This window comes from Pelobates fuscus, chromosome 9, assembly GCF_036172605.1.
Source record: "Pelobates fuscus isolate aPelFus1 chromosome 9, aPelFus1.pri, whole genome shotgun sequence".
NCBI classification, from domain to species: Eukaryota; Metazoa; Chordata; class Amphibia; order Anura; family Pelobatidae; genus Pelobates; species Pelobates fuscus.
The window spans coordinates 156,841,764-156,854,736 of NC_086325.1; positions in this window are offsets into that span (position 1 = coordinate 156,841,764).

Sequence of the window (12,973 nt, forward strand, 5' to 3'; positions counted from 1 at the left end):
ATACAAACCTATGGACACCATACACAGGGCAGTTTCACTGCAGATGTAGTAGATATTGTGGATTTGTCGCAAAGGGAGGATATCTTTTTATGTATTATTTAATGCTTTATCTTGAATGCTGAATTGCGTTGGGGTGCATCTCCAACAAAATATCTTTACCTTATCTCCACCCTTTATCTCTCTCCACCCTTTATCTCTTTCCACCCTTTGTTCCTTAACGTTTACTGTCCCCATTAGGACCTCCGGATATAAATAATTACGGTGTTTTCATTTCTAGTGGTGTTGGGGATACTTCTAACAAGTGGTTGTGCGACTTCACGCCATTGCCAACAACAGGAGTTGCCCGGAGTTCGGATACATTGCTGTGACACAGATCTTTGTAACAACAGTCCACGTCTTGCTCTTCACAGCATCCTGTACTTCTGTGTCTTCTTCTGGACTATGTATGGTCTCCTGCTTTGAGGACTAATCCACTGGCCCACTTAGCAGACATTGGACTTGTGAATCAAACTGTGACTGCAAAGACATTTACTATGGGCCGCATATCCCAGGTACATTGGACTGATAAATGGGATCTAGGGATATATAAATGGATGACATCTGCTATTAATACCCTGCTTTCCAATAGTGGAGTGAAGACCAACCATATTTAAAAGGACATTGCAAAATATGAACTCTTGTGGAAGACTTTACGCCTATCGAGTCATCAAGTCCGAAAATACTGGTGGTTGTACATTTTTTTTATTTAATTCATTTTACTCTTTGTTTATTAGACAAAACTCATTCAAGGCTGGGAGAGTATCTTAAACACCTTTAAAACCACTTTTATCCAGCTACCGACACATTAGAAATTAAACTCCTTAGCTACGTTAGCGGGTTTGGGAATGTTGGCTACTGAGCTTGATGGGAGTGATTACAATTTTAACCCATAAGGCACACCGACGTTCCAGTTTTATCAATTCTGTTCCATAAGAGATACCACCAAGACATGGACATTGTTGTGACCTGAAGACCAGACTGGTACCCACTATAGCTGTTTTTAGAATATTGAGGATATTGATCCTGTACATTTTGGCTGTTATGGGAATGTTAGGTAATGTGTTCTCTGGAGGCTGTGAGTATAAATGCTCTGGGGATGTTGGATAATGTACTTCCTACATGTTATCGAGAGATCAGAGAGTCTATTCTAGTTATGCTATGGGGATGTTGGACAGTGCGGTCCATAGATGTTAAGCAGATGTTGGTTAATAGGATCAACTACTTTGGGAATATTGGATTTTGTATAACATACTTTCTATTGTCATTCCCAAACACCACATTCCTAACTGTAGTGTCCCACTATGTACGGAATTGTTTGTTTGCTCATTCCGTTCGTCTTTGAGACCATCTCATCCATTCTGGTTTAGATCCTTTGTAGACATTGTTTAAGAAGTCCCTCAAAACCCATATTTTCAGGATTGCTTTCGGCCTCCAAGAGTAACTTTTCTCAAACGTTCCTCTTGCTCTCTCCTAAAGGACCACACTTCATTCTCACATCCAGTTCTGCTACTTTCCCACCATGTTTGTTCCCACCACCTATTGTGTTTTTATACCGCACCTCCTATAGACTGTAAGCTCGTTTGAGCAGGGTCCTCAGCTACCTACAACAATATAATTGCCGCAGACTGCAAAGACTGATATCGAGAGGGTGAGTGAGGTCAACAGGAGTGTATGTCTGTGACTATATCAGCATCATGGACAATATGGCTGCCTGCAAAGGGAACGTGTCACATTGTTGCGAATGATTGCCCAGAAAAGTAGCCAATCAGGTCTGCGCATGCACCAGGTGTCCAAGTGCATTTTGTTATTTTTCTCATTTGGTAAATTCCCCTCTTATTGTGAAGCGCTGCGGAATAAGCTGGCACTATATAAATACCAATAATAATAATAATAATGAGCATTCTTCTTCGTAAAATGCCGAAGAGTCAGATTTAATGATAACTGGAAATACTGTCTTTATGAATCAATCACTGAATTCTGAGCAGATTGACGCCATAAAATTGGCAAATTTTCCATTTTTTTTCTCATTCTTTTCAGTAGAGCCATTTTGTTCTGTCACTTTGAGCTTCCACGAACGTGCCACATGAAAAACAGAAGGTCTAACTGTGTGTTCTTGTTTATCTGTCTGTTCTATCTGGTTGTCTCTTTGCAATGTGCAGAAATTCCATGACTGAGGTTTTTTTTTTTGTTATAAGACTTCTAGTGAAGATAGGTAATTGTCTGCAGTCACGCTAATGGCCGAGTAAAATTACTGCTTTTAATGTAATTGCCCAGCGAAATGGGTTGCCTTTTGTTGAAGTGACCTAGCGGAAGGCTATTTTGTCTTGTTTAACGGACTGAACGAGAGGAAAGTGAGACGTATCACAGCAGTTAAAGTATGAATAGGATTATTGAAAAAAATCAATAATAAAACATTATCCCAAACTTACAAAGAAAACTGAGCCCTAAAGTACCTTTTTTTCCCTCGAAAGCCTACAGCGAATTGTATCATCATTAGAGAATGTCCTCACTCTGCCACCAGGAGGCTCTGCTCTGTCAAGTGATTCTTATTGAAGTTAAAATCCGTGCGTGTTTTAGTGTGGCTCTCTGCGTGTAGTGGAGCTCTGTGTCCACACACCCATTATTACTAATTGACATCTTTTAATGTAGCTAGAATATAAAAGCCATATTTTACATAAACAGTCAGCCTCTCACAGATACATGTATTTGAGGTTGAATGTGTGTGATAAGTGGCTTTCTAAGCAATAAAAAAAAAAAAAAAAGAAAAAAGCAAGCTGCTTGTGGAGTTTTATGTTTGTTGGGATGACACCTGTGTGGATGTAATTTGAGGCCTTGGGTGTTGCATGCATGTGCGGTGGCCATTGCATTAGGTGAGAGGGCTGTTTGTGGTGTAATGTGTGTGTGTATATGTTGGCCATAGTATGTGTGTGAGGGTAGTTGCTGCAGTGTGTTTGGGGATAAGGTTAGTATTGTGAGGAAGAGGAAAAGAGGCTGTAGTGTGTGTGGGGATAGTGGATGTAGTGTGGGGGACAAGGCCTGTAGTGTGTGTTTAGGGGATAGGTTGTTTACTGTGTTTGTGTTGTTTTTTCATTGTCTGTACGTGTTTAAGTTAGTGTTCTTGTGTGTGTGTACAATGTCAGTATATGTGCATGTGTTTGTTCCTGTGTGTATGTAATGTCAGTATGTGTGTATGCTGTTGCTCCTGTGTGTGCAGTGTCAGTATGTGTGTATGTTGTTGTTCCTGTGTGTGCAATGTCAGTATATGTGCAAGTGATTGTAACTATGAGTACAATGTCAGTATGTGTGTATGTTGTTCCTGTGTGTGTGCAATGTCAGTATGTGTGTAAGTGGTTGTTCCTATGAGTACAATGTCAGTATATGTGTATGTTGTTGTTTCTGTGTGTGTCTGCAATGTCATTATGTGTGTATGTTGTTGTCCACGTCTGCAATGTCAGTATGTATGTATGTTTTGTTCCTGTGTGTGTGTGTGTGTGTGTAATGTAAGGGAGATAATACTTTATTGCTGTGGAGCTCTTTTATACACTCATACACACTATACACTACTGTGAGTTGTATTGCTGTGGAGCTCTGGGATACACTCAAACACTGGACATTACTGATGTTGATGGCGTTATGCTATCTATATGATTAGAAAAGACGCAAGGCACAAAAAAGCACACAAAAAACCTTTAAAATACATTTAACCGAGGGGCGTGGCCGGACCGTGCATGAGAGCAGACGTGTAGTCTCAGAGCTCCGTGCCCTCGGCCTATACTAACAGCTAACAAAGCCTGCAAAAGAGCCCTCAATGGTCCGAACAAAGAGGCACCTGCTCCTGGGTACCCCTCACACCGGTTCCCCGAGGAACAGTAGAGGTACCTTAGACGATTTCGTGTCCACCCCGTCGGACTCTCGCTCCGCCGGGCCTACTGCAAAGATGGCGTCGGCTTCCCCTGATGCAGAAAGCGCGGGAGCCCCCTCCGAAGACGGAGACCAGACAGATGCGCTGACACTGATCCGGCAAGAACTCTCCCGGATCTCGTCCAGCATGCTCACTAAAGCAGACTCTACCGGGATGCTGAAAGAGTTCCGCGCAGCTATGCGAGAAGAGATCGCCTCCATGCGCACCGAGCTGATGGCAGTGGAGGTGAGGGTGGAGGCCCTTGAGACGGAAGCGGAGGCGAGCCGGTCCCAACACAGGTCTGCTGAGGTTGCCACCACAAGACAGGGGAACCTCTTACTTACACTGAGACGGCAGGTTGAGGACTTAGAGAACCGGAGCCGCCGCCAGAACATCCGCATCCGCGGCCTACCTGAACCGGACTCAACCCCGCTGTCTGAGAAGGTACAAGCCCTGTTCAGGCAGATCCTAGGCCGCAACTGCCCAGAGACTATCCAATTCGACCGGATCCACAGAGCCCTGGGCCCCCCGAGGCAAGATGGGAAACCCAGGGATGTGCTATGCTGCCTACACGCCTATAGCCTGAAAGACGCATTAATGGCGGCCACCAGGGGCTCAGACACCATATTGTTCCAGGGCGCAAACGTGGCGCTATTCCAGGACCTCTCCGGCCTGACCTTGGACGCTAGGAGAGCACTTCGGCCCATAACGGCTATACTACGGGAGAAAAATGTGCCCTACCGCTGGGGCTTCCCGTTCAGCCTGCAGATTCGACAGGGCAATACCTGGCTGCACATCCGATGGCCGGACGATGTGGCCCCCACACTGCGTGCGCTACACATCCCCTTCGTACGCACCCGTAACTGGCTTCTGGAGACACCACTGGCACCCAACCGAAGGCAAGATACGGGCAGCCCACCGCCGGACACGCGGAGAGTGAGAGACTCCCCTGCTCGGATGCTTGGAGGCCCGGCGGGATCTGAGGAGTGACCTCCTACTAGAGCCCAGAAGAGGACTACTACTGAGGTACCTGGGGTGGGCATCGCGGTTGACCATAGTGGGCAATAGTCAGTAGGTTGGGAGGTGGGACTGAACCTCGGACACTGGCCTAAGGTGACTCTGCTGCTGCCCCCCCCCCCCCGTGCTGATCTGCATCACCATGAACTTGGGACGCTATCCAGTAACTAAGCTCACCCCCCCCCCCCATTGATCCCTTTGGGTTAGCGTATTTATCAAGCGTTAGCCCCTCCCTGGGATTTGGGTGGGGGACTGGTTTCCAGACAACACCACCCGGATGGGACTCGGGTGAACTGGCTAAACGACCTAACTTGGATGTTGCTTTTGGGGTGGCTTGGTCAGGGGAAGTGAATGAGAGTAAGAGGTAGCAATGGGATCAGGAACATAAGGTGTGCTTCGAAGCCCGGGGGGTTGGGGTTTGAGGATTGGTCAGTTAGCCGTGAGTTAGGCCCCCTGCCCTGTAAAGTGTCAACCGAACCCAGATTAGTACCTAGACCTTAGTCCTAGTTTTGCTCAAATCAGAACGTCCGAGGGCCGGACGTTGTAGTTTACGACACACTAATTTTTTCTTCACACTGTACCACATTTACACTGAATGTACTGAGTATACCTGTACGGTTTCTGTGTACGACCCCGAGGACAGACTGCGGGTTACAGACGGGAGGACCGCGGGCGACTGAGTTACTTAAAGGGATTGGGGACTCAGACCTGTCGGACGCCTTCCACACAGTCAAGTCCAATCACTTTTGATAGCGGTTAATCCGCTATTTCCTGACCTCCCTTCCTACCTCACGGACCCCCCCCCTTCTTCCCCCCCCCCAGACAGATTTCCTACCCTTCCCCCCCCCCCTCCCCTGACTGCATTCCTCCCTCCCTCCCCACTCTCTGAACCTCCCCCCCTCCCCCCCCTTGTCGGCTATGGCGGGGAGCCCGGGCGGGGGTTTCGGCCCGGCCCCCCTGCGCCTCTGGACCAACAATGTGAGGGGCCTGAACACCCCGGAAAGGAGGTCTCATTTGCTCCGGTCCCTGTGGACGGCTCGGGCCTCTATAGCGTTCCTCCAGGAGACCCACTTTAAGGGTGCTGCTCCCCCCCCCCTGGGGGACTCGAGGTTCCCAACTGGGTATTTCGCAAACCACCAGTCAGCGAAGAGAGCAGGTGTGGCAATTCTTTTCGCCCAACACATCCCGTTCTGCTGCCTGGATACGAAAATAGATCCGAACGGGCGCTACTTATTTTTAAAGGGTACAATTGCCGATAAGAAATATACGCTGGCTACGATCTACGCCCCGAACTCGGGACAACACCGATTTCTCTCAAAGACCCTCCAACTCCTGGACCAGTTCCGAGATGGACTACTCATTGTAGCTGGGGACACCAATGTCCCATTAGACCCACGTCTCGACACCTCTAGAGGTTGCAGCTCGCACTCCGGTCTTTGTATCCGGACGGTCGGGAAGGCCCTGCGAGATTCGGGCTTGGCTGACGCCTGGAGAGTGCTCCATCCTGAAGACAAAGACTACTCGTTTTACTCACAGGTCCACCACGGTCACTGCCGCCTGGACTATATCCTGATTGCTCAGGAATACCTGCACCTCCTTCTGACCTGCGACATCCAGACGACAATTTGGTCAGACCATGCCCCGGTTCTAGCCACGCTGCGCTCACCCTTGTTTAAACCAAGTGACAGACAATGGAGACTGAATGAACAGGTGCTTGGGGATTCAGTTGTGTGCACAGACACGAGAGAGGTCATTCGGCGCTACTTCCTAGAGAACCCGGCTACGGACACCTCTCCACAAGTTCGATGGGAAGCTCACAAATGTGTCCTCCGCGGCCACTTTATTAAGACCTGCACAAGACGCAAACGGGAACAAAATCACGCACTGAAGGACCTACACAAACATACAGCGCAGCTGGAAATAGTACACAGAGCCGAACCGACTGAAGACAATCTCCGCCCCCTGCTAGAGGCGAGGAGGAACCTACGTTCCCTCTTGTCCCGGAACCTGACGCACACACTCCGCAAATCCCGGAGATTCTTCTATGAGAACTCAAACAAATGCGGTCGCCTGTTGGCCCGCATGCTCCGCAAGAAACGGAGGCAATCCCGCATTACTCTCCTGCAAAAGGCTAATTCGCCCCCCGAGCGGAGGCCACAAGCCATTATGAAAGAATTTGGAGAGTTCTATGCGAAACTGTACAACCTACCGAAGGAGGTAGGAGCGGAGGCAAAACTACGGAGACGTGCCGACATTCAAGAATACCTGGAACAACATCTCACCCAGAAACTCACGCAGACCCAAGCCGAGGACCTAGACGCCCCCATCACCCTAGAGGAGCTCAAAGGAGCCCTTAAGGCGGCAAAAGCAAACAAGGCCCCGGGCCCCGACGGCTTCCCGGTGGGATATCTGCGGACATTTGAGGAGCTGCTCATGCCCGAACTACTGACAAGCCTTAATTCGTTGCTGGATGGTGGGAGGTTCCCGGAGGACACTTTGATGGCCACAGTAGCGGTGGTCCCCAAAGAGGGTAAGGACCCCACGTCCTGCGCCAGCTATCGACCTATCTCCCTCCTTAATGCGGACCTTAAGCTTTTCACGAAGATCCTGGCCCGCCGTGTGGGGGAGGTTGCAGCAGATCTGGTGCACCCGGACTAAACAGGTTTCATCCCAGGACGCGAGGCGAAAGATAATACGACCAGAGCCCTCAATATCATCCATTCCGCTAAAACCACCTCCCGAGGGGGCCTCCTGCTCTCCACCGACGCCGAGAAGGCTTTTGACAGAGTCGACTGGCAATTCATGGAAGAAACCCTCCAGGCTATGGGTTTCGGCCCCAACATCCGATCATGGATAGCAGCCCTATATACGTCCCCGAAGGCCCGCCTGCGGATTAACGGAGCACTATCCCCTGCTTTCCCCATCAGCAACGGCACGCGGCAGGGGTGCCCCCTGTCCCCCCTCCTGTTTGCCCTCACGCTAGAGCCCTTTCTGGCGGCGGTCAGACGGGATGGGGGTATTACGGGAATAAAAGTAGCCAAAACGGAACACAAAGTGGCCGCTTATGCGGATGACTTGCTCTTCTTTATCGGCAATCCGATAGTCACGCTTCCCAACCTGCTACGGTCCTTTCAAACGTATGGAGCACTCTCCAACCTGCGCCTGAATACAGAGAAATCCGAGGCTCTGCCCTTGGAGCTCCCCCCCGGCCTAACAACCCACCTGAGAGCTAACTTCCCATTTCGTTGGTGCACGCAACGCATTAAATACCTCGGCATCTGGCTGATGAGTGATCTAGCAAAGATGTACACAGAAAACTTCCTTCCCCTCCTACGGACTCTAGCCGCGGACATGAAAAGATGGGGGGGATCCTGTATATCATGGTTCGGGAGGATAAACGCGGTGAAGATGAACCTCCTACCGCGCCTCCTATACTTGTTTCAGACGATCCCCATCAAAATCCCCAAAACCTTCTTCAACGAGATGTCCACGGCCATCAACCGCTTCGTCTGGGCTTCGGGAGTAGCCAGACTCCGATACACGCACCTGATTAGACCAAAACGCCAGGGTGGGGTGGCACTTCCCTCGATTCAAATATACTACCAGGCAGCTCACCTCCTCAGGGTGATAGAATGGCACGTGCCGGACACTGATAAACAATGGGTTAGTCTAGAGCGAGCTGCTTCCAAGGAGCGCTTGCCCTGGATTACCTGGTTACCAAAACCCGCACAGACTAAAGAAATCCGGTCTCACCCACTCATTGGAGCTACCCTACAGATCTGGGCGACTCTACGGTACAAGCTCGACCTCACCACCAACCCTAACCCGCTGACCCCAGTGATCTATAATCCAGAGATTGCAGGCGGTTTGGCCCCCGGGGACATCATCGGCATGGGTAACCCGAACGCCCCATGTCTTGGCGACTGGTGTGCAGACACACGTCTGAAACCTTTCGAGACACTAACCTCCTCAACACCTCCAACGGGGCTAGCCCGTTTCCGATACCAACAGATCCGACACTACCACAGCTCCCTCCAGGGAAAGCAACTACTATTCAGGAAAAAGACGGGCTTTGAGACCCTCTGTACGGAGGGACGACATCTTCCACGGGGTATCTCCACGCTGTACTCCATGATATTACAGGCTACCAGGCTCCCCCCTGCGAGATACCAATCTAAATGGGAACAAGTCACGGGGACTACCCTCTCTGAAATGGAATGGGAGAAAATACACGTCCTCGCCCATCAGGGTACGACCTGTGCGAAGCTTCAAGAAACCAATTACAAGCTCATGACGAACTGGTATCGGACCCCCCATAGGCTTTTCCAGATGGGGTTGCTGCCATCGGCTAGGTGCTGGAGATGTGGAGCGGACGATGGCACGGACCTACACATCTGGTGGTTTTGCCCCCCCATCGAGGCATTCTGGCGACAAGTACACGAGAAACTACGCGAGATCCTTGACTCCGACATACCACTGCAACCCCTACCGATGCTACTCCACCACTCCACGATGCCCCTTGGAGCCTACAAGAGATCTCTTACGCGACACTTCCTAAACGCAGCCAAGAGCCTAATTCCCACCCGCTGGAAATCCACAACAACCCCCACCATAGCTAACTGGATGGAAGCAGTAGAAGAGATATACAGTATGGAGAGCCTCACAGCTGACCTACAGGGGACGGCGGAAAAGTGCGCCCGGCTTTGGGCCCCCTGGATCGAATACATGGCTCGCGTACCGGCGGGTTCCCGGAGACGTGGGGCCGAATAGACGGGAGTGTGGGTGGACTCGGATTGTTGGGCTATGAGCCGGGGTGGCGCTGGCGGACCCTCCTCCTGGTTTCCTCCCTGCTGCTGCCGACCCTCTCTCCCCCCCCCCCGTAATCCCTCCCCATCTGCCCTATACTACCTTGCCCATGCAACAGTCCCCCCACTGTATGGCCCTCTGACCTAGCTATGGTTACGGATGTAACATACTGTATATAGACGACGAATTTACCCGCCTTCACTTGAGTTGTATGGATCGAGGTGCCTACCCACACCATCGGGCACCTAATTGACGTTGACGAGTCCGGACAAGGGACCCATGACCACTCAGACTTACCCCCGACCTGTTTCTCTCTCCCTCCCCCCCCCCCTCCCCCCCCCCCATAGGGGGACAGACAGAGACCGACTAGGGACAATATAGTTGCGCAGTTGCGCCTGTTCAGGGCATCTCCAATTAGGGATTCAGTAGGGTGACAGTTCCAACATTGACCTAAGCGATTAGTCAACCAAGCTAACATACACCTGGGCTTAAGTTTGAAATTATGTAATAAAGCTGAGTTGGGTGGCATATAAGACCTATCAGGCAATCCCTGTGTTATAAGCACGACCCCCTAAGTTGAAAAAGGTCCTATGTATCCCACCTGACTCTGGGTGACTAAGCTGAACCTCCCCTTTACAAGACGGGGCTGAAAATCCCTGGTTGAGACTCCTGTTCCCTCAATGTGGAGGAGAACACCCAACCCGCTTTGCTCACCTATGTCGATATACTACTCCCACTATGTATGTTTACTCATTTTCCCTTATAACTGCTTACATGTTTGTTATGTTATAATGTCTTGATAAAATCTAAATAAACACTCAGATTGTCAAAAAAAAAAAAAAATACATTTAACCCACAAATATTAGATAAGGTAAGTACATCAGTACATGATCGTCCAAAAGTAGCAGCATCGCCAAAATGCAATCCACATGTCATATAACGTGTGTTACCGTTAAGTAAAAACATATAGTTGAACAGCTATCACAATAAATCACAACATGCGGAATGTAGACGTCAGGTAAATGCAGAACGCTCTCACATAGACTATAAAATGCTTCATGGCACTGGAGAGCAAATAGCCCATAAAATGCAATGCTGGAGGGCGGAGCCTAGCAGCCAAGCTGAACGGCCGCACATCAGATGACCTCCACGCTAAGAAAGCCTGAATAAAGCATAAATAACCACATTAAGCCCTAAAACTGCCTGCTTTTCAACCTCCGAGAAGAGATCCCGGGGATTGACCTGAGGCCTACAAGCGGCCTACTCAGACGGCACGGGGGAAGCAGCCGATCCCTCTGCTGACTGCAGCCTACTCACATGGAGATCTCCACGGCACACTCTCTCCCCCCCCCCCACCGGAGAGGGATATCCCGGCAAACAGCCCACAACACAGGAGCCCGGCACCACCCTTGGCTTACCTGCACTGCCGATCCAGCGCTGCTTAACATGGCGGATGCCACGTGCCAGCGAGATCGCAGATCCCCACTGCCACCACTCTCTGAACGGCTGGACCGCCTGCTTGCTAACTTTTGGGCCAAGCTCTCGGTCCACAGGAGCACTCCAGCAGAGGTGCAATCACCAACAACCCCACCGGCTCCAGGACGGGGCCAAGTTGCAGCATGGAAGGCTGGGAGGAGGAGGCGGGAGACACGACTCAGGTCTCAGCGGGTCAGCAACAGACCAGCGGTGAGTCACCTAACCAAAAAACAACAAAACAACAAACCCCAGGTCTACCCACACAAACCCCCCCTCCCCTCAGGGTAATCACTACTTCTCCTTGGTGAAGACATCTCAGCGGAGGCCCTCAGACTTCCAGACACGACTCTACCCAGTACCACTACCTAAATGTGCTGTGGCGAGATAGGGGAGATCCCCACACTCACCAATCTTCCTCGGCAGAGGATCCCAGTGACCACAACCTTCACAATCCCCACCAGGGACAACAAGCCCACGACATGCTGGTCACAAGACAGGGGACTTATGATACTGAACCCTCCGACTACATCCCAGCTGGGAATTGGAAGGGCACTGACTGGGGAGACCCCCACCGTCTGCTACTCTGGGCACCAACTCTACTGCTGATGGGGATCGGTTAGACCACACAGCTAGGACTTCGTGTCCCTTACTATGGACGCTGCGCACAAGGCCCAACACAATGTGTGCACTCAATTTATGCCTGCACCTGAGTTAGTTCTTATATTTAGTTAAACATATTTTATATATCAGTTAGTGCTAGTTTAGCCCAAAAATGCAGAAGTCTTTAAGCAAATCTCATTATACCTCTCACTGTCTCTCCCATCTAACCTATTTTAACTATGATTTTCGTTTTTACTTTCATTTTCATCTTTCAAGCCTGCTATCAGGCAGCAAAGCGCAGATTCGGTATAAGTATCCTGACAGATGTATAGCTGATCTAATGTCCTAGCTTGCTAACTTATGCATGCAGTCGGTGAGGCAACTCTGGCACTATGCTTTCTATGCTGTTAAAAAATGTGTGAACCACAACTTGAATACCCATCGTTACAAATGTTTAAACATGATCAATCGAATACCCCCTTTTTATAATCAATGAAAATCAGCGTGAGGAATGCCGTTGGGGTACCTCACGCGTGTTGTCATATTTCTTTCCACTGCAAAAATAAAGAATAAAAAAAAAAAAAAAATGCAATGCTAGTCTACATAACCATAAGAACAAACAGTCCACATATGATATTGTAATTAGTGCTCTAGCTAAAACACGCACACAATCTGAATCAAGACAACGTCAATTCTGAATGCTAAGTATCAGCAATACGTAACACAATTACTACAACACTAAATACACAAACACACTAAAGGAAAACGAAACAACGTGAGTTAAAGAAAAGATCAATGGACACAAATATCCCCCCCGCCAAAAAAAAAAGTGTTTTTATTTTTTGGTGTGGAGCTCTGTGATACACTCATATACACTGCACATTACTGTGAGTATCACTGTTATGGAGCTCTGTGATACACTCATATACACTGCACATTATTGTGAGTATCACTGTTATGGAGCTCTGTGATATACTCATACACACTGAACATTACTGTGAGTATCATTGTTATGGAGCTCTGTGATACACTGATACACGCTACACATTACTGTGAGTATCACTGTTATGGAGCTCTGTGATACACTCATACACACTACACATTACTGTGAGTATCACTGTTATGGAGCTCTGT